The sequence below is a fragment of the Pollicipes pollicipes genome, unplaced genomic scaffold (assembly GCF_011947565.3).
Source record: "Pollicipes pollicipes isolate AB1234 unplaced genomic scaffold, Ppol_2.1 Scaffold_4881;HRSCAF=5763_pilon_pilon_pilon, whole genome shotgun sequence".
Taxonomy (NCBI): Eukaryota; Metazoa; Arthropoda; class Thecostraca; order Pollicipedomorpha; family Pollicipedidae; genus Pollicipes; species Pollicipes pollicipes.
Window position 1 is genome coordinate 33002595 of NW_023596576.1, and position 19032 is coordinate 33021626.

The following is a 19032-nucleotide window of genomic DNA, read 5'->3' on the forward strand; positions in this document are numbered from 1 at the left end:
AGCTGGGTGCTATGGATGCCGATTTCTTCGAATGATTGGTGGTGCCAGATTGCTAGTTGCTAGATTATAGCTGGCTGTGCTGATTTACTCAGTCAATTCGACGCTCCTGGAATAAGGTAAGCTTATCCAGATGATTCAGTCGGTTCTCCATGTTAGTCTCAGTCGGTCGGTTTCATGAAAGGTATTCATTATTCGAGTTATTTAAAATCTGCAAGTCATTTAAATATAATAACATGAAAAGTGAAACCGAGGTACACACGATAGTTTTATTAGATCGGGGCGGCTGGAACGTCGGGCAGACCTTGTGTCGGTTATGAACAAACTGCTACCAGCAAGTGCACATGACAGCCAGGCCGATTGCGTAGAAATTAATAACGACACTGGTGATGCGCTTTAGGAGCTTCAGGAACGAACCATTGCGATGCAGCCCGCATGTAAACTGAAAACGTTCATGCAACGACTGTTTACGCAACGGTCGAGACAGCGTGCTGCATTTATACTGTTAACGAGATGGCTGTTGGCGGCAGTTGCTCATAACCAGGGAACCGACTGAACTGGATTAAATAGTGAGTTTTATTATGTGTCGACTGCAAGTTCGTACACCCAGCCGATGAAATGCAACCGGGAAGAAAGCGGAAACCTTCATGCGTGAACTGCTGGAGAAATAGGTGGCCTGATCATGTGCTAGGTTCTTTCCACATTCGCAGATCGATTATTGGCACGAGACAGGCAGGAAGCCAGAAGTTTTCTCCTGAAAGCGCCAGACGCTAGTTGCCCCATATTACAACTGTTGTTCCGCAAAACTACTCAATAATTAGTGCAGGGCGTTTATCGCGCGTCTCGCATGCCACGCGAGGCATGCGATAAACATGGCATGCATGTTACAAGGCACATGTGCTGTTCCAGAAAGCTTAAACAAGAGGTGACCGACGCCAAAACAAGGTCAACCATGAAGCGGACTGATCCGGACGCGAGTACCGCCCATGGGCTTCATATCCATGAAAGTTGACCTAGGGGGTGAGGCAGATTGCATTATTGGAGCGCACTGCCACACATATATGATGTGTAAAGCTTCTCGTTTTTGAAGCAAGTATTGGTGTTACAGAAAATAACGGTATCATTGATTCATACTGTGCCCTGTGCCCCTTCTTGGCGATAGATACACTTACTGCTTTGTGAAGGAAAATCCACGCAGGCCATGTTTCCCGCGTTCAATGTGTGCTTCGAAAGGATCATTGTGCTAAACACCGCAAAATGAGATAAATCAAACCCATAATGCGCCGTTTCGTTGGATTCACGTAATAATTGTGTTATATGCGCACCTCTTTTCTCTGTTTGGTGTGTAATTATGTCCTTACAATTCATATGAATGGAAGGTTTCAAGCTCTCAAACGATATTGTACACATTTTTGTCAATAAGTGTATGGCGAACATCACACAACAAACATGTTGGGAAAACCAAAGCAAAAGAAACCTATTGCTTTCATAATGACGCTCAGGGGGCTCATGACATTAATTGTGGGACGGTTACTTCAAATATATGTTAAGCTATGCCGAGGGCCTTCGAGAAAATTGGGATTGCTGACCAAATGGGGCGCGTCTGATCTACCTGAATGCCAGATAAAAACAGCAGTGAGTAAAAAAAAGACAGATACACAACAGATATAAAGGTAGCTGTCTAAAACAGCGGTAATAGCTTTTAAGCTTATATGAAAAACTCAAGAACAATAAAGTAGGCCTCTGAGGGATCGGGGTGTCCCGGCAGGTCAACAGATGAGCTCTTTACAAGAACGCAGATCCCTCCGCAAATGAGAAGAACCCTAGACCAACGTAGAAGGGCCCCTGGACATACCGAGAATGTCTCGTTAGTCGAAACTTTTAGGCTCTCGGCAACAGCGCAGGACCTTCCGAGCAAATGTAAAGAACCGTAGACAAATGTTAAGGATCTCTGAACGATCGAACGTGCCCGTGGAAGTGCAAAGTGCCCGTGCGCATGGCGCTCCGCCAACAGCGCAGAGCTTTCCGAGGTAACGCATGGAATCTGTTGAAATGCCCCTGAGTGATCAGGAGTACCTATCCTACCACGTGATAAGGGCGTTAGGTACACTCTCCAGGCGCTACTTCTTTTCCCAAATTGCGAAAGCTTAATGCCGTTGTGGAAGTACCCCAAGCCACCGATATTGCCTCGGCAAGTCAAGATGTAGCACCTCCGGCAACAATGTATGCTCCCTGAGCCCCTGGCGGGCGCAATTAGCCTTAAAACGACATCGACCAATTCTCCCAACAAGCCTTCCGGTCAGTCGAACTTTTTTTGTCTGCCTGGAGACTCTTCCTTTTGGCTTGGGGCCCTTCCTGGTTGCCTTGGACCCAAAGACGTCATTTTTCTGCTTTTTGTGCTACAAGCCTGCCTCCATGTGGCCACTTATAAGTCACTTCTGGGCGCAAGGGGCCAAGGGGGGGGGGGTCAAGACCTCATACCCTAGACCAATTAGGCGCGTGCATTTGCTTTGTTAGTGGGCCGGCCGGCAGACAGCCGACTGTTGACCGACTGTCCGCTCACGGTGCGGCCCATCACTAGGTGGAAGGGGATCTGAAATTCCTCCACCAACGTCATCCACGGACTGTGGACCAGCGGCTACAGCAAAATGCAGTACACCAATATTTCCATCGCGACTGTTCGCTCTCTGCAACTGCCTGCTCATGCATAGTAGAACAGCCACTCCCGTGAAATATTTCATGCGGTGGACAGCTTTCTCCGACGACGAAGAAAGATCCTTTGACCCCCATCCTACCTCGACACAAACGCTCGAAGCTAACGCGTCGAGTTACACTACCGGTGAAGCTGCTGTCATCCGGTCTTTTAATCTAATCGTGTCTAAACTATAGCAACCACGAAGCATCAACGTCATTCTAAACAGCCGTGATGTGGTAGAGGCGGTTTTTCGCGCTCTCGACGCTGTAAGCTGTACGTAAGCTTTGTTCTAGGTGGGGTCTCTTTCAGGCCTAGTAGCTAAGCCAGGCGAGACCACAAAGGTCCTCAGGCACGTCGATTCCAGGAAGCCGCTCCCTTCCTGTCGGCCTCCACGGGCTGCTCCACGCACGCCTCATGCCGAATACAGATCGCTGTCAGTGAGTTGGGATCTACAGCCGGTCCTTCGGGTCCTCATACCCTCCAACCGAGCCTTTGATCATCAGTTCCGGTGGGCCGCCCGGGCCCCTCTTCGGGACTCATCGAACGCTTCCCTTGGTCGGCTCAGGGCCCCTTGTGAGCACAGGGCCCTCTGTCAGGTGCAGTGGGCCCCTGAGAGATGCAGGGGCCCCGACCAGTGTAAATCACAGGCCCCGGCTTTATAGCTGATTAGGAAGTGGTTCTTCAGGCCCATACCGACACAGATCCGACTGTGCGGTACTGGTGGCGCCTGACCGACATACAGGCACACGTCGACTCAGAGGGTTGCCGATCGGCACGAAGGACCCTCTGACGGTTATTTGAGGCCCGTCTCCGTTGGCTGGGGCCTTTTATTAAGACACTGACCAGCCCTTCGTGCCCTCAGACCCTCCAATCAAGCACTTGATTATCTGACTCAGTGGGCCTTCTGGCTCTCCGGGCCTCCTAGAATTTCCGCTTGGCTTGGGATTGGGCCTGGCTCGGGCCTGGCTTAACAGGGGTCCTGGCTTGGGCCTCCGGGTCAAGGCATGGCCCCTTTTAGGTGCTGTGAGGCACTGGCAGATGCTGTGGCCCCGACCGCCTGTCTCCGGCTTTGTTCCTGCTTGGGAACTGGGCCTCAGGTCCATGCCACCACTAAGTCGACTGTGGGTTGCTGGTGGTGTTCTGACCAACACGTAGGCCCTTATTTACTCAGGGGGCCTCTGACCAGCGCTCAGGGCCCTCCAGTTGGCATTGTAGTGCTAGGCCCTGCGGGCTGGGGTTTCTGAATGTGACATCCAGGCGATCTTTGGAGCCCTTGGGGTCCTCAAATCGGGCCCTTAATGGAAGGTTCCGAGGGGCCACTCGAGGAGACCTTAAGTCTGGGTGTCCGTGACGTCATTTGAGGCGAAGAACATGCAAGGATTGCTGTTCAGTTTCACCCTTATTTGACAGCCTTGGCGCACTTGGCGCATTCCAGCTTGGCAGCCTTGGCGGGAAGCGGACATTTGCAAGGAAGCGTGCGTTGGTGGTTGCGGGCGGTCAGGGCGTTCGCGAAACCACATTATTTTGATTGGTAGGTACATCACTGGTCACTGGGTGTGTCGGTCACCGGCCGCATAATTCACAGAAGTGTAGTTGTGTGAGCTGGATCCCTGATACCGTATCAAATGTCTCTTCCGCCCCAACCCAACGCCTTTGCCGCGAATCATGCAGGCCACCCACGCCAAGACGTTTTGGGGTGGGGCCAAGGCTATCTAACGGGGGTGGGGCGGCATTTGGAGTCATTGACTAATGATGGACGCGGATTCAAAGGCTTTTTGCCCTAGTGCATTTGAAAATGGCATGAACCGGTGTGAAAACTTTTTGGGACTAATGGAAGTTAAAAAATTAAAACCGTTAAAACCCCAAGAACTGAATAAAAATAGTGTGAATTAAAATAACTTGCAAGTGTAAAAAGCTTGCAACATCAAGTTTTATTGATAGGTCTGATGCCCACTTCTGATGTGGTTCAACCAGCATTTCCTGCTATCCTTAAGGTTGATTTTTTCAACATTAAGTCCCAAGTCATACTTAAAGGGAGGCCCAATGCCTGTCTTGTTTGCATGCAATACTGTGACTCGTTTTTTGTAGTTCTGGTTTGATTGTGTTAATTTTGATCACTACTGTCTTCCCTTTAATTTGGTTCCATTTAACTAGGATGAATTCTGATGTTTGTGAATCTGTATCCTTACCTAAATTATCCCTCAGCTCCATACCATTTTCTACATTGCAGGTTTTTGATTACCCCTCTGAAATTCACATTATCAGTTGTCATTGCAGATGTCTCTGTGCTCTGAATAACTCCTGTACATTTTAGTATTTCTGCTGGTGCACTTCATTTAGTCAGTGTTGTCCAAATTTCAGATTAGTCCCCTTGGTGATGTGGTTACTTGCTGAGTTTCATGCAGCCCTTTGCAACATTTCTATTGAAAATATGGTGACATGATTTTTTTATGCCTCATGGATAACCTTCTGATGGAGCACTGCAGAAATAGATGGTGCCCCCTGAAGTTTCAAACTGGACATCCCTTGGCAAACTCCAATGTGCTATGTTTGGGAAGTGAACTTTCTGGCCAGTGATATTGATTCTCAATTGTTGGTTGGGTTTATGTGATACAAGAATCAGTTGCCCTTTTTTTGCTTCAGAGAATGGCTGATCCCCGCCTGCGTCCTCTGAAGATAAAAACTGGCATCGTCAAGAGACTGGCCAAGGAGAAAGAGTCTTATGAAAAGGAGAGTGATCTTCTTAGACAGAGAATTGATCGCATGAAGTCTGAAGGTATTTTACCCATGCTTGGGACAGTTTATTGAAAATCTACCATGTCTGTATTGAACAGTCAAATATCATGAGAGTTGGCCTGTTGGTGACTGAAACATTTTTTTTTCTCTCAAAAACATGTTTAAGATAAAACTTTCACCCAGGTAGAGTAAACCATGCTATTTCAATTGGTTGAGCACACCTAAAAATCAAATTGAGCAATACACTTACAGTGAAGAAAGTTGCCATATCCTCTTGGATTCCAACAATATCTTTCAACAGTGGTTGATGTGGCAATTTGTGGGGAATTGGACAAACAGCATTATTAACGCCTAAATCGCCATGCTGAAGCCAGGTGGCTGCACGTGACTCATTGGAATAGGGAACGACCAGCAAAAAACGTGCCATAAAACTCGGCCACAGATACCTTATGATTTCTACGCATGTACAAGACTCATAAGTTCAGAGGTTTTTCGTGCTTAACACAATCAGAAGTCTTTGTAGTGCGCACTTGTGCTCCTGAACTGAATATACTTCAGGTGTATTGTTTTTTCTCGCCAACTTCCTGTAATGAAGAACAGCATGATCCATAGCCATTATTCCGTGGACGCACCCGTGCCCCGGCTGTCCTGAGCCGTACCGACTTTTTCATTTACCGTCAGCTGACTAGCCAATGTTGCGATCAAACTTTAAAGCCACTCGAGTACGCTGTAGGGGCTCGGCGGTGGAAGTACGTATTGGCGGTGTCCGGAGGACGATAGTAACATTATTTTGTCATATTTGTTCTCTAGCGCATAGTTTTGTTAGGTCTTGCATTAGCATATTCGTGATAGCTGATGGGCAGGTGGGAAAGGAAAATTACGGCGGACACACTTTCGGCGCACTTTTGTCAATGGCCCAAATCAGGCTTTTAACATTGAGTCTGCTCACTTGAGTCTGACAATTGGAATTTATATGGTCCCTGACATGCCTGCTGTGACGTCCTCCCTATTCATGTGCTCACATTACTGTTTGTTTGACAGGGAAGGATGAGTATGACATTAAGAAGCAGGAAGAAGTACTTCAGGAGTCCATGATGATGATTCCAGACTGTCAAAAGAAACTAGCACCTGCTGTCATTGATTTGCAGGTGATATGTCGGGTGGTAACCTAAATGCTGCGCAGTTGCGGCTCCAGGGTTTCGTCGTAAGGGGCACGCACTAGAAAACTAGGCGCGTTACGTACGCACATACTGGAGCTTGTTTCTTTTCTCCAGGTAATGGTGGATTCTGTCATTTTGAGGCTAAGTATTGCGGAAAAACGTGGCAAAATGAATGAAGCTGGCTGGGAAATGCCATCAGAACCAAGCACGAACTTGAATTTACAGATGGCCGACTAGTCGACGTGATCATCTAATGGCTGATAACGAACGCAGAGATTTTTCTTTGACTGTTAAAAAGTGGTGCAAAATATCCTGACATTCACAATGCATGAAGGACATGATGCACAAATGTAATAAGTATCGCAAATTCAATAACCAACGGAACTGACACACAAGACCCTGGCGCGCGCCGAACTATGTTCGGCAATTGTGCGTAAAATTCATGGGCGCATATCCGACCGGAGGTCCACGGCTAAGACGCCAAGAGACATCGTCATCCTGTAGTTTTGGGCTTGTGTACATGAAGTAATGTAGACAGACCGCTACGCACGAGTAGGTAAAACACGCTGACACTCGCAAGCACACGTGGGGTTCCGGCAACACAGTGAGATCCGTCCGACTTCATCAGAAGAGCTCACGTCTAATGTTGGTGGCCCTCGGAGCGGCCAGGGGTGCCCCGGCCGATTGATGTTAAGGCTCCCGTCAACGGCGTGGGCGCTCCCATGATATGGAAGGCCCAAGCCAATACGGACGGAACCTAAGCGATCGAGGTTGCCGTGGCAGGCCAACAAAGAGACTCCCGTCAATAGGTATAGGGCCCTCAGAGCAAGCGAGAAGAATCCAAGACTAGCGTGGTGGGCCCTGAACGACCGGGAGTGCCTCGGCAGGTTTACACAGGACCCCGACCAGCGCCCAAGACCCTCTGAACAAAGGGAATTTCCTGAGGACAGGGTACATGAAGTAATGCTCCTGTGTGATTAGCATTGCCCTGGTAGCGTAACAGAAGGGGCTCCGATGGGAGTGAAAAGTCCTCCACTAATAAGATCAACAAAGAAAAACCCTCGATCAATGTAGAGGGCCCCTGAGCACTGGGTGGCTTGGTACGTTGCCTTATATGGGCCCCAGCAATAACGCGAGGCCCTCAGAGCAAGTGAAAAGGACCGGAGACCGTTATGACGGGCTCCTGAGCAACCGAGTATACCTCGGCATATGGGGCCCCTGTAGTAATGTATAGAGCTTTTCGACGAATTGGACGAATTCATGGAGAGCCTCCGATCGATCAAGAGTGCCCAAGCGTGTTAGGAGATAGTGCCCCAACAGCAGCATGGGGCCTTCCGAGAAAATGCAAACAGGGGTCAACATGGAAGGCTCCTTATTTATCGGATTGACCTGGCAAGTAGGCATATAGAGCTCGGGTAATAGCGCAAGAGCTCTGGACAGCGTAATGAGCCTCATCAAGATCATCCCAATCACCTCTCTCGCAATCACCGAAGAATCATCTGTCTGCTTATGGGCCCTTTACCTTCTCCGGCGACTGTTCTTGGTCGTCTGTAGGCCCAAAGACGTCCAATTGTGCTGCGTTTTGTGCCAGAAAACTGCGTCCGTTCGGCTGGTTATAGGCCCATTGGGGACCTACGTACCCTCTCAGGGCGCACGAAGGGGGGGGGGGGGGTATGGCCTCGTCCCCCCTCCCTCCGGATCCGCGACTCGTCCGGATAGCTTAACGGATGGGGCCCCGACAAAAGCGTAGGGCATTCCAGTCAGAGATACCCAAGACCCAATGTGGAAGGCTCCAGAACGATCAAGCGTGCCCGATCAGTTAAACAGATGTGGCCTCCGATAAGAGTGTAAGTATCCAAGTAATTGCAGGAATTGAAAGGGCCTAAGACCAAAATAGAAGGTCTGTGGTCATATCGCGAGTATGTGGCTGGGGTTACCGAGACTAACGTGAAGGGCCCATGAGTAACCGAGAATACCCCGGCAGGATAACACATGAGGCCTCGGTACAGCATGTAGAGTTTTTCTAGCAAACGGGAAGAATCTGTGGAAGGCTCACGATCGACAAGAGTGCCCGGGCACGCTAGCGGAAAAGACCTCGAACAATAGCACAGGGCCCTCCGGGCAAATGCAGATAAATCAAGGGAACGTGGAAGACGCCTTAACGATCGGATTGACAACCGGGGACGTGGGACCCCAGCGAACAGCGAAGGACTTCTAGACAGCATAGTGAGTCTTAAAATCTCCCATTCTCCACCCTCTCAATAAGCGAAGAATTCTGCCTTTTCGTGAGCACTTCAGTTTCGCATGGCATCGTTCTTGGTCGCCTGGAAGGCCAAAGACGTCTAATTTTGTCACATGCGTTAAGAGACTGCGTCTGTTCGGCCCGCTATGGCCCCTGCCGAGCCCATGGGACCATTCAGGGCCCGAAGAGAGGGGGGGGGGGGAAGGTATGACCCCGTGCCCCCTCTCCCCGCTGGATCCGCCACTGATGCTGCATGGTTTTAATAATCTTATTATATAATGATGAGCTAAATGCAAGAACATGATAAATAGATGTGGTGCATCTGCTGCAGTTGGCACACCAATGACTGTCTGAATTTGTGCCCTAAGACTGTTGAATGTGGATTTTGTTATATTTGACCGTTCCTTCTACAACCAGCTGTAACACACAACATCTCAGATGAATGTGTGCACTACTCAGCAGGTAGTGCAGCTATATCACATGAAGCACACGCACTAGGAAGATGAATACAATTAAGTCTGCTCGAAGTCCAAACAGTCTGGTGAATACTGAATATTTTATGCATGAATGCCATGGACACAAAGAACAAAATAATGTTTTTGCTTCCTCTTAAATGTGTCTGTGGAGCCTGAACAAGACTGCAAAGCCCATGAGGCAACAACGACGTGAGAGTCACACTTGTGTTCATGTTAATCCAATGTTTTTTTTGGGGGGGGGAGGGGATCGCAAGGGGGAAGGGGTGAGCATGGGCCACACCGAAGCCCATGTGAAATTTTTGCGACGTCATATTTTGCGACCTTTGCTGTGGGCTAACACTGAAAGTTCGAGATTGTTCCCCTGCCTCCCCAAATGCACTGTCTGCTCTGTGTTACAACAGCTGTTGGTGGTTACAACATGCCACTTGGTGGTAAACACAGACAGGACAGTCAGTGAACATGTCCCATAATGATTATAGAACATGTTAGTGCGTGAAAAGCGACAGCTGCGTCGTTTTTTCATGACATCACATTTGTAGGATGACATTGTGCAAAGCCATGTAGCAGGTTTTGCAGCCAGTTGTTTCTCCTAACTTCTCCATGGGTTGGGGGATAACCAGCTATTGGGAAACTGTCACAGCTGGTTTCTGTTCATTTGTTTTGTGTAAATATTTGTTTCATGCATCTTGCAAGCAATTTCTGATGTCTGGCATTTTTCATCAACCAGCAGTTAATCCAACTATAGTTTGTAATGGAGTTTCTTTAGTATTTTGCGATTCCACTTTGGCTGATTGGCTGACAGCATGTTCTGCAATACTTCAGTTCACGCCAGTTTTGGCAGCTTTTGCCACCACAAGTTTCTGTTACCTATTTTTGGTTCGCAAAATCTGACATAAAAACTGCTTCTGCCAGCTGCTGCCAACCATGACTATAATTCAGTTGTGCAAATCAGGCAAGCATTTGAATGAGTTTGAATGTCCCAGAATGTTTTTAGTCCTGAAAGCATTGTGAACATGTTTGTTTCAGAAAATAATCGATGAAGAGAAGGACATGGCGGAATTGGAAGAGTACCAGACAGCTGTGAAGGCCATCGAATATGCTAGAATGCATCTGGCCGCCTAAGCTGAATGCGGTGCCTTTCCACATTGTGCTGTTTTTATAATTTTAATCATTCCCACGCTGTATTTAACACAATTTGAAGCAAGTGTTCCATTCGTATACGGACTCATTCAAGTGGTTTAAGTGATGTGGCGGCCGACGCACCCGCCTCCGCGCCCGCCGTTTTCGCCACTTCCGCCACCGGGCGGCGAGTATGTCGCGCACAGGTTCGGTCGGCCACCGCCAGGGCCGCGTGGTTACTTCTGCGTGCCTCCGCCGACGGCTGCGGTCGGTCCACCGCCAGCTACTCGGCCGTCTGCGCCTGTCGCACCACCGCCAGCTGCTCGGCCGTCTGCGCCTGTCGCACCACCGCCAGCTGCTCGGCTGTCTGCGCCTGTCGGTCCACCGCCAGCTACTCGGCCGTCTGCGCCTGTCACACCATCGCCAGCTGCTGCTGCCGACGGCCGGCTACAGCTGCCGGGACCGTCAGGCGTGAACAGTGGCTGGGTGCCCGGGCAGCCTCCGCCGCCACCGCCGCCGCCGATGCTGGGTGGCCAGCCGGCGCTGCGGGGACGTGGAGGCGAGATCTCTGGCGCTCAAACTGCGGACGGCAGTAGTGCCCATGGGTCGTCATTGGACACGTCTGCCGCCCGGGACAGCACCGAACTGTGGCTGCAGTCGTGGCTGGAGAAGAGCGGTGTCGGGGCGAGGTGTAGAGAGCAGACCAAGCGGAACAAAAAGCCGAACGTGAGCACGTGTGTTGAGCTGCCAAGGTGATCTGAATGTTGTTGATCAGCAGAACTGCCGGTTACATTACAGAAATGTCGGTACCGTTTTGGCTGTACGCACGCTCGGGTTTTCGTCTACCGGGCATGTGTCAATGGGTGTCCACGCGTTGCGACAGGTAGCCAGACGTCGACGCTGCTCGTGGCATACTAAGTGTGACAGCGACTCGCCTGCCGCGCCGGCCGCGCTGATCCGCCATCTCACTGTCTTTCGTCCGCTGCCAGCTGAGTGAGCTGCAGCAGCGCCATCCGCTGGAGCTGGCGGAGCCGGCTACGGCGGCGCTTCTGGAGCGGCTGGTGCGACGGCGGCGCAGTCGGCGCCTGGCACTGCGCAGGCGCCGGCAGGCGGAGCGCGAGCGTCTGCTGCAAGTGCACCGCCGCATCGACGCCTGGCAGGCGGCCATCGGCCGGCAGGCGGCGCGCCAGAAGGAGGTGAGGCGCTGGCCGAACGGGCACTGCTCAGACACGCAGCATGTGACAGACATGTTGGAAGTCCTCGCGTCTGTCTAACGCTTTCGAGCGGCACAGTCACTGCGTCTGTGAAGACGCTTTTGCGTCTGTTTTCGTCTCACTCGCGCCATCCGTTTTGAAAGGTGATAAGTCATGTTGTAACCTGAGCGATATTGTAGTTGACCGAAGGTCATTTTCCACAGCTGGGAACTTGTGAGCGATTTTAGCATGTTGTAGGTGTGGAAGGTAGCGCAACACCTTGCATGACCCGCAGTACGGGGTGCACGGTGCTGATGTTTGGGAGCAGTGACGGGACACAACGTGAGTCACGGGACGCCGCAGGATTGCCCGCGGGCGCTGTTGTGTCCTGACATCTCGCGGACTATCGTCGGCAGGCGGATGAGGTGAAGCAGGAGGCGGATCGGGTGCTGGGCGAGGTGCGCAGGAAGATCAGCGACGTTGAGAAACGCCTGGAGGTGCGTGGCTGCCGAGGTGTGATGCTCAGCGCAAGCCGGTGTGATGTGCTGAACGCAGCCGGCCTTGTCTGAACAAGTCAGACGCGTGCTAGAATGCAGGGCGAACAAATCGGAACGAAAGACGGCGTAGGTTTTGTTTTGTATGAATTCCCCGTCCCAAACTCGCTCAGCTAGTTGTCATGCAATCATAAGCTATTTGCCTGAAATATTGAGAGATTCCACGATTCCTGTCTGTGCTTAAGATACCATGCTCGACGAGCGAGACGTGCTGGCCGGCCGGGACAGCCGGTCTCCGCCGGACTGTCTGCCGTGATGTGTTGCGGTCCTTGCTGGACGAGCGAGACGTGCTGGCCAGCCGGGACAGTCGGTCTCCAACGGGCTGTCTGCCGTGATGTGTTGCGGTCCTTGCTGGACGAGCGAGACGTGCTGGCCAGCCGGGACAGTCGGTCTCCACCGGGCTGTCTGCCGTGATGTGTTGCGGTCCTTGCTGGACGCCCGCTCCGCCGTGCCCGGTTCCGCCGCACCAGGCTCACTGCCCGCGTCGTGACCGTGCCGCCAGACGCTGGAGGAGCTGCGCACGCTACGCGAGGCGCGCGACCTGAAGGCGCGCCGCGCGGGCCTGTTCAGCAGCGCCGAGTCGGACCAGCGCTTCGCCGACGGGGCGGCGCGGCTGACGGCGCTGCTCGACCGCCACCTGGTGACGTACGAGGCCGAGCTGCGCACGCTGGCGGCCATGGTGGCGCCGCCGGCCGAGCCCTGCCCGCCGCCGCCCGCCGCCGCCGCCGCCGCCGCCGCCGCCGCGCTCCGTGGTCGGCGCGCCCTGTTCGGCGCCGACGTCGCGGGCGGCACGGCGGCGGCGACTGGCCAGGACGCGGGCGAGGCGGCCGGCGCCGCGCACGTGCTGGACTGGGAGAGCGACCCACAAAAACTGCTCAACATCAGGTGGGCGTTGGGTGGTGGCATGAAGTGTAATATGCGTGTTGTCCGCGCCGCGCTGTCGAAACAGAGCATCAGGTGTAGAGGACCGCAGGATTGGGGCACAGACATACGCATACGCACACGGGCACACATACACGCACACCCACATGCACTCGCGCACACGCACACGCACACGCAAACGCATACGCGCACGCGCACATACATATACACATACACACATACATACACATAAAGATATATATATATATATATATATATATATATATATTTAGGCTAATTGTAGGGAATGTAGTCTCTGCAGTCCATCAAGTGCAGCTGAAGTAAAACAAAATGGTAGCGTTACAAAATGCCAAGACTTATCTCTTGCCCTGATAGCGGAGTCCATGCGCCCCCCCCCCCCCCCGGAGGTTTTTTGAAAGTATCTCTCCGGTATGTTGTGGCAATCGCGCGCCAATTTTCAGTATCGTATTGGGCATCCGTCGCGCGAGCTTTGATACCAGAAACGCCTCTAACGTCCAAAAGCCATGATATGATAAAGCCGTGATACCAGAAACGCCTAAACGTGCCTCTAGCCTTCATGTTTCTAGCCTGTCTAATTGCGGGGTAGTGGCAGGTTTGAGGAGCACTGCACGGCGGTTTACAGCCAGGGCGGGCTGCGGGCGACAACAGACGACACCGCGGAACGCGCACGGCCGGCCGACATTGTTACATAAGAAGAGCCGTGGATCATGAATACATGCTCGAAACACATATACACCGCTGTGCTCAGAATTAAACAAGGGACATGCCCGTTTAGGCTTCGTGTCGCCAAGATGTAAAGCTTCGTGTGTATGATGTAAAGCTGAAGTGCAATTTGGACTAAAATTTGACTTGATATGACATAATGGAATAATTATTGATCCAACAACACACAACCTAGCACCAGTTGCGAGATTTTGTTGAAACCATTCCTCTGGTGTTTTTGCTTAGCTCCATTTTCATTATGTTAGAAACGCCAGGTGAGTCGCATCGACCCCCTTCTTTTTAGTCGGCATGATGAAAAGCGGCGAAGCAGGTAGAGGCTTAAGCAAGATAATTGGGGCAGGATATGCGTGACTCACGATGGGGTAAATCCTCAAAATCTTAATGCATTTCCAGGGATTTTTCACCAGTGGATATGCTCACACTTCTGGAATTGACCCGGCCAAAAAACGGGCGGAGAGGTAGTCTTCTGCTGTGATGGCATGTCACCTGTATTGTGGCGATGACTAGAAAGAGCCGGACTGTGACGGGGCTGTGCCTGACTCGGCAGGGCTGACTGGGACCGGTGCCTGGTGGGGCCGGAGGACCCGCTGGGCTCGGCCGTACCGCCCGGCTGGGTGGTGCCCGCCCCGCCCAGCAGCACAACCTGGGCCAGCTACCTGGTCCGCTGACGCCCGCCAGCCACTGGCGGACAGCACACTCCGCCCTGCAGCGCCATCTGAGCCAGCTACCCGGTCCACTGACGCCCGCCAGCCACCGGCGGACGGCACACCCCGCCCTGCAGCGCCATCTGGGCCAGCTACCCGGTCCACTGACGCCCGCCAGCCACCGGCGGACGGCACACCCCGCCCTGCAGCGCCATCTGTGGCGCGCGCCATCCGCGCCGCCTGCCACGGAGGACTGGGCTGTCACGTTGCAGCACCGTGTCGCGCCATTTGATTGGCAGTCCGAGGATCGGAGTGCGAAGGCGTTGATTACGGCTACGACGCACCGTTTACTAGCGCTGATTCCTTTAGTAAGGATCGTTCTTTTGGCATTCGATTATGTGCCATAATTGCGGTGCCTCCTATGTTGTACGACAAATAAAGCAAGTCTAACAGCACCCTTTGTTAATTTCGGCGCAGAGATTAACGACTAACCAGGTGTTATGCACGCCATAGGTCTGGGGCGATGTGGAGATGCTGTGGGCAGAGTCGGCCCTAGCGTCTGATCCGCCCGCGGAAGAGCCATCCCGATCGTGCTGTCCGTCGCCGTTTGCAGAGGCACACAGAGCGCGCTCTTAATCAGCTGCTGTTTAACGCAGGCATGTGCTCGGCGCCGTGGGGACTGCCGCCGTGTCGGTGATGTCAGCAAACCGTCGCGAATGGATGCGTTAAGAATACGAGGAGTGGAGCCAGCTAGGCAGATGTTCAAGTTTGATACCTACCTGGAGTTTACCAAATCATCAGCAGCTTTCTTCGGAAGCGGCATCTAGAATGACCGACTGTTGTCTCCAATGTTAACCCTTCTCGCTTCCTGCTGTTGTCCCCAAGGCTGACTCTCCACGCGTCCTGCTGTTGTCTCCAATGCTGGCCCTCCTCGCGTCCTGCTATTGCCTCCAGCGCTGACCTTTCTCGCGCCCCTGTGTCCGTCGCTAATGCTACCTTCCTCGTGCTCCTGAAGTTCTCCCATGCCGACCCTCCTCGCGCTCTCGCGGTTCCCCCAATGCTGACCCCTCTCGTGCTCCCCACCCATTCCATGGAATGTTAGATAACGAGGTTAGGAACGTGAAATCATTACGTCACGAGCACATGCCTTCCCCCACGGTGGTGCGAATGACTCAATTGACACAGCAGGAAGCAACTGGAAGACGCATTCGTAAAGCGACGTGTGACAGGGACAGTCAGTGGGTGGGCAAGTATGCCAGAGAAGTTACACAATGTAAACGCTTACGACGCACTAGATGTAACCGATTTTGGAAGCACCGTCTTCATTGTGCGGTAATGAGCAAATGTAAAAAATAGGGACAGCGTGGTTCGGTAGGTTGCAGAGGGCGCTCCACGGTGACAGCGCACGCGACGGCTCTTTCAGGAGCGTAGTTTCGGAAAACGAGTGAAGGGGCTGAACCGTAACAAATTATGAAACCTACCCCCGACATTTACCAACAGGTTTCTCCCAGTATTTGGTCCACTTTTCTGAAAGTTGGAGGGGGTGCTGACGCCCTACTTCGGGCTGCCGCGATGGCACGAACCGGCCATCTCGGTCTTGTCAGATGCGTGAACGTCGCCACGTTGGGGTGGGGGTACCTGAGGTCCTATGGAGTCGTGTTCGCTGGCCGCGAGCTGCGCGCCCACTTGATGATAATTGGCTAAGGGTGTGGGCAAGATTCCTGCCTCAGGTATCAACAGCATTTAATTCCAAGGAAACCAACCGACCATCAGAAGTGGAGACTGATACATGGAGGCGCAAGGAAACATCGTAAGCGCCAGTCTAGCCGAAATAATCACGCAACTTAGCTATCCGCCACACTGAAACCAGCAGCAGGGGGCCAAACTTCGCACGGCTCGTAAGAGGGGCGGGTGGATGGGTGGGGGCGGAGACCAGCTTTTCGGGTAGATTAGCAGTTTTTTCTGCAATAGCAAGTCCTGACGTTTTAAACAGTTTGGGCTGCTTACAGAGAGCACGCATGACAGCCTTCTTATAACTTTCAGTGCTGTCTGATTGTTAAAGTTCCAATTTATTCATGCTCATCACCGGCAAGACAGATACATTGGGCGGCTGGGGTACGCGTGTTGTTACGGTTCGCCGTCCAGTTTGCAGTTGCTGACGTCGCCTCTAATCAAGAGCTTTGCAGTTATCAAACGCTTAATTAGCTGCTGGTGCTGATGGCGTATAAAACCGACCATAGCTTTGGCAGTATCACTGCTATAAGGATCTAATTGTCGTTCGTTGGATTTGATGCAAAGCTATCTGCAAAACACCAAAGACAATATTCTAACATTTTCACGTTTTTGGGAGAATAGTTCGCTTATGATGCGCCAGTAACGTCGACGAAAAGCAAAACATAGATCGAGCATCGCGACTGTTCATCCCGCGAGGAAGGTCGGTGCGTGTCATTGTGTTGCGTGAGTGTGGTGAAATGCGCATTGTGTTTTGTAGCAGGATTGTGAGAAGTTATTCGTTTTTATCAAGGATTCATTTGCTATTAACAAGACCTAGGCGCGTCTTCATTGTATATCTAGAGGGAAAACGTGACTGATGGCGGGAGTCGGCTGTCGGTGCAGTCATTGCACTCCATCGACTCATGCCATTGCCCGCCCCGTAGTACTTTTTGAATTCCATTTTGTGGTGGTCATTGGATTGGTAACAACGAAAAATCAGTTGGATTCCTTCGTAGTCTAAGTTACCTGAAGAGATTTGGTCACACAGGGAGTGTTAACCAGGCTGAAAATGACAGTTTCTGACAAGCCAGGTCATGTGGAGGATCACACACAGCAGTCGATGCTCCTAGCACCATCATATGTCTTATAGATATGAAGCTGTTTGACATCAAATGTCAGTGCCTGATGGCAGTGTGTGATCCCAAGGTCCAATAGACAATATCCTATATAATTTTTTTCTTGAAATGAATGAAAACCAATATAAGTCAGGATTATATCCCTACTGCAACAACCTGACCTGCCAACTTTTTGCCTTATGAATAATTGCAAGATGCATATACCATGCACACCTGACATGACACCACACATACTGTTGTAATTCCTAATAATCAGTTGGTAAGTTATTTAGGTCAACAGGAAATATTACTGGGAAAAGAATGTAGTTCACTTGTTGAAAGACCATGCAGTTTGAGTAACTTTCTTTACTAATTGCTTTTTTCAGCTAGTAATGATGCTAACTGGAAGTGTGTGTTATATGGAGGTGCTTGTGCAATATTGAATTCATCTTTTCCTGCTCAGGGTCTCTTAAATTATCCTATATACATTTTTATCATTTCCATGCTAAGGTACAGTGTCGTACTCATGACTTTTTAGATGTATTTATTTGTTTATTTGCTATATTGCTAGCTATATATATATATATATATATATATATATATATATATATATACCAGTATTGCTGGCAGAGAGATGACCTTAGGCAACCTTAGGTAACAAGGTGGAAGGTAAGTAGGTATATAGCAGATTAGGTTACATATAAATTCTACATTGGCAAGATGCAGGTCAAGCAGGATTGACTTATGCACTCCTGTAGCTTTTTACCAAAATTTGGTGTATGCCTAGGTTTTGTATGTCAATGATTAGTTTCTTGTTTGGATTTAGCAAACTAGCACATACTTGTTTGATCATTAACATAATTTTGCTTTGCATCACAGCAAAACCAGCAAATTCTTAATTGATCATTTGAGTTTTTAGGCAGATGTCTGCTGCCTCCACCTATGCTGTATTGTTGTGTTTGGATATGCTAACCTGTTCATGTTGTATTGGCAAGATTATGCATTTTCTAACCACAAGGTTTTGTATTATGTTTTATCTTTTTTAACATTGTCTGACATATAAATGTGTGTCTTTTTTGTTGAATTGCTTAAATGCTTTTGAAATCCATTGCTTTATTTTATTTTTTGAATATTTGTCTCACAATATTTTACACATATGCATTCAGGGCAGAGGTACAGTTTCATTACTTAGCATGGTTGGGTGAGTAGGTCTCCCCTGTGGAGAGGCAGGCCAGATGGGTCATGCACAAGTGCTGTTTTGCCATTTCTGTTCCGAATCTTCTGAGCAATGATGGAAGGTGTTTGTATAGCTGCCAGATTGGGGAGTATCTATAACATGACCATTAATTTTAAAGTTATGCTCCTGGTGGGAAGAACTGGTTTGTTTTTATATTTGTTCTCTTGGATTCCGTCCTCAGCAAGTCATACTTCCCTTTTTGACTGGATTATTATGGAATGTTATTCTCAGGCACCTCCCTCACAGTAATATACATCAGTTTTGAGGAGGTGTTCTTAGACTAGACTAGCCTTTGTCAGACAAGTTTGTGTAGTGGTATTATTTTCCTTATGAATGTCCTGATAAGAATGACTCATAATGCCTTCTTTTACACTTGACAAGTTTGTTTAGTGGTATTTTTTTCCTCATGAATGTCCTGATAAGAATGGCTTGTAATGCCTTCTTTTACACTCATGCTGTCCATAACACTGCTTAAGTGACCCATCATGTTGCGTGAGAGTGTCCCTCTGACCACATGTTTCCAGA

General features: G+C 50.5%; 1 long non-coding RNA gene across 1 annotated transcript; it reads left to right on the top strand.

The window, feature by feature from the left end:
- The first annotated feature begins 12920 nt into the window (after nt 1–12920).
- LOC119100842 (uncharacterized) lies at nt 12921–14897 on the top strand. The gene is made up of 2 exons (XR_005094468.1): nt 12921–13057; nt 14346–14897. It is a non-coding gene; the product is annotated as an uncharacterized LOC119100842 (long non-coding RNA).
- The last annotated feature ends 4135 nt before the right edge of the window (nt 14898–19032 follow it).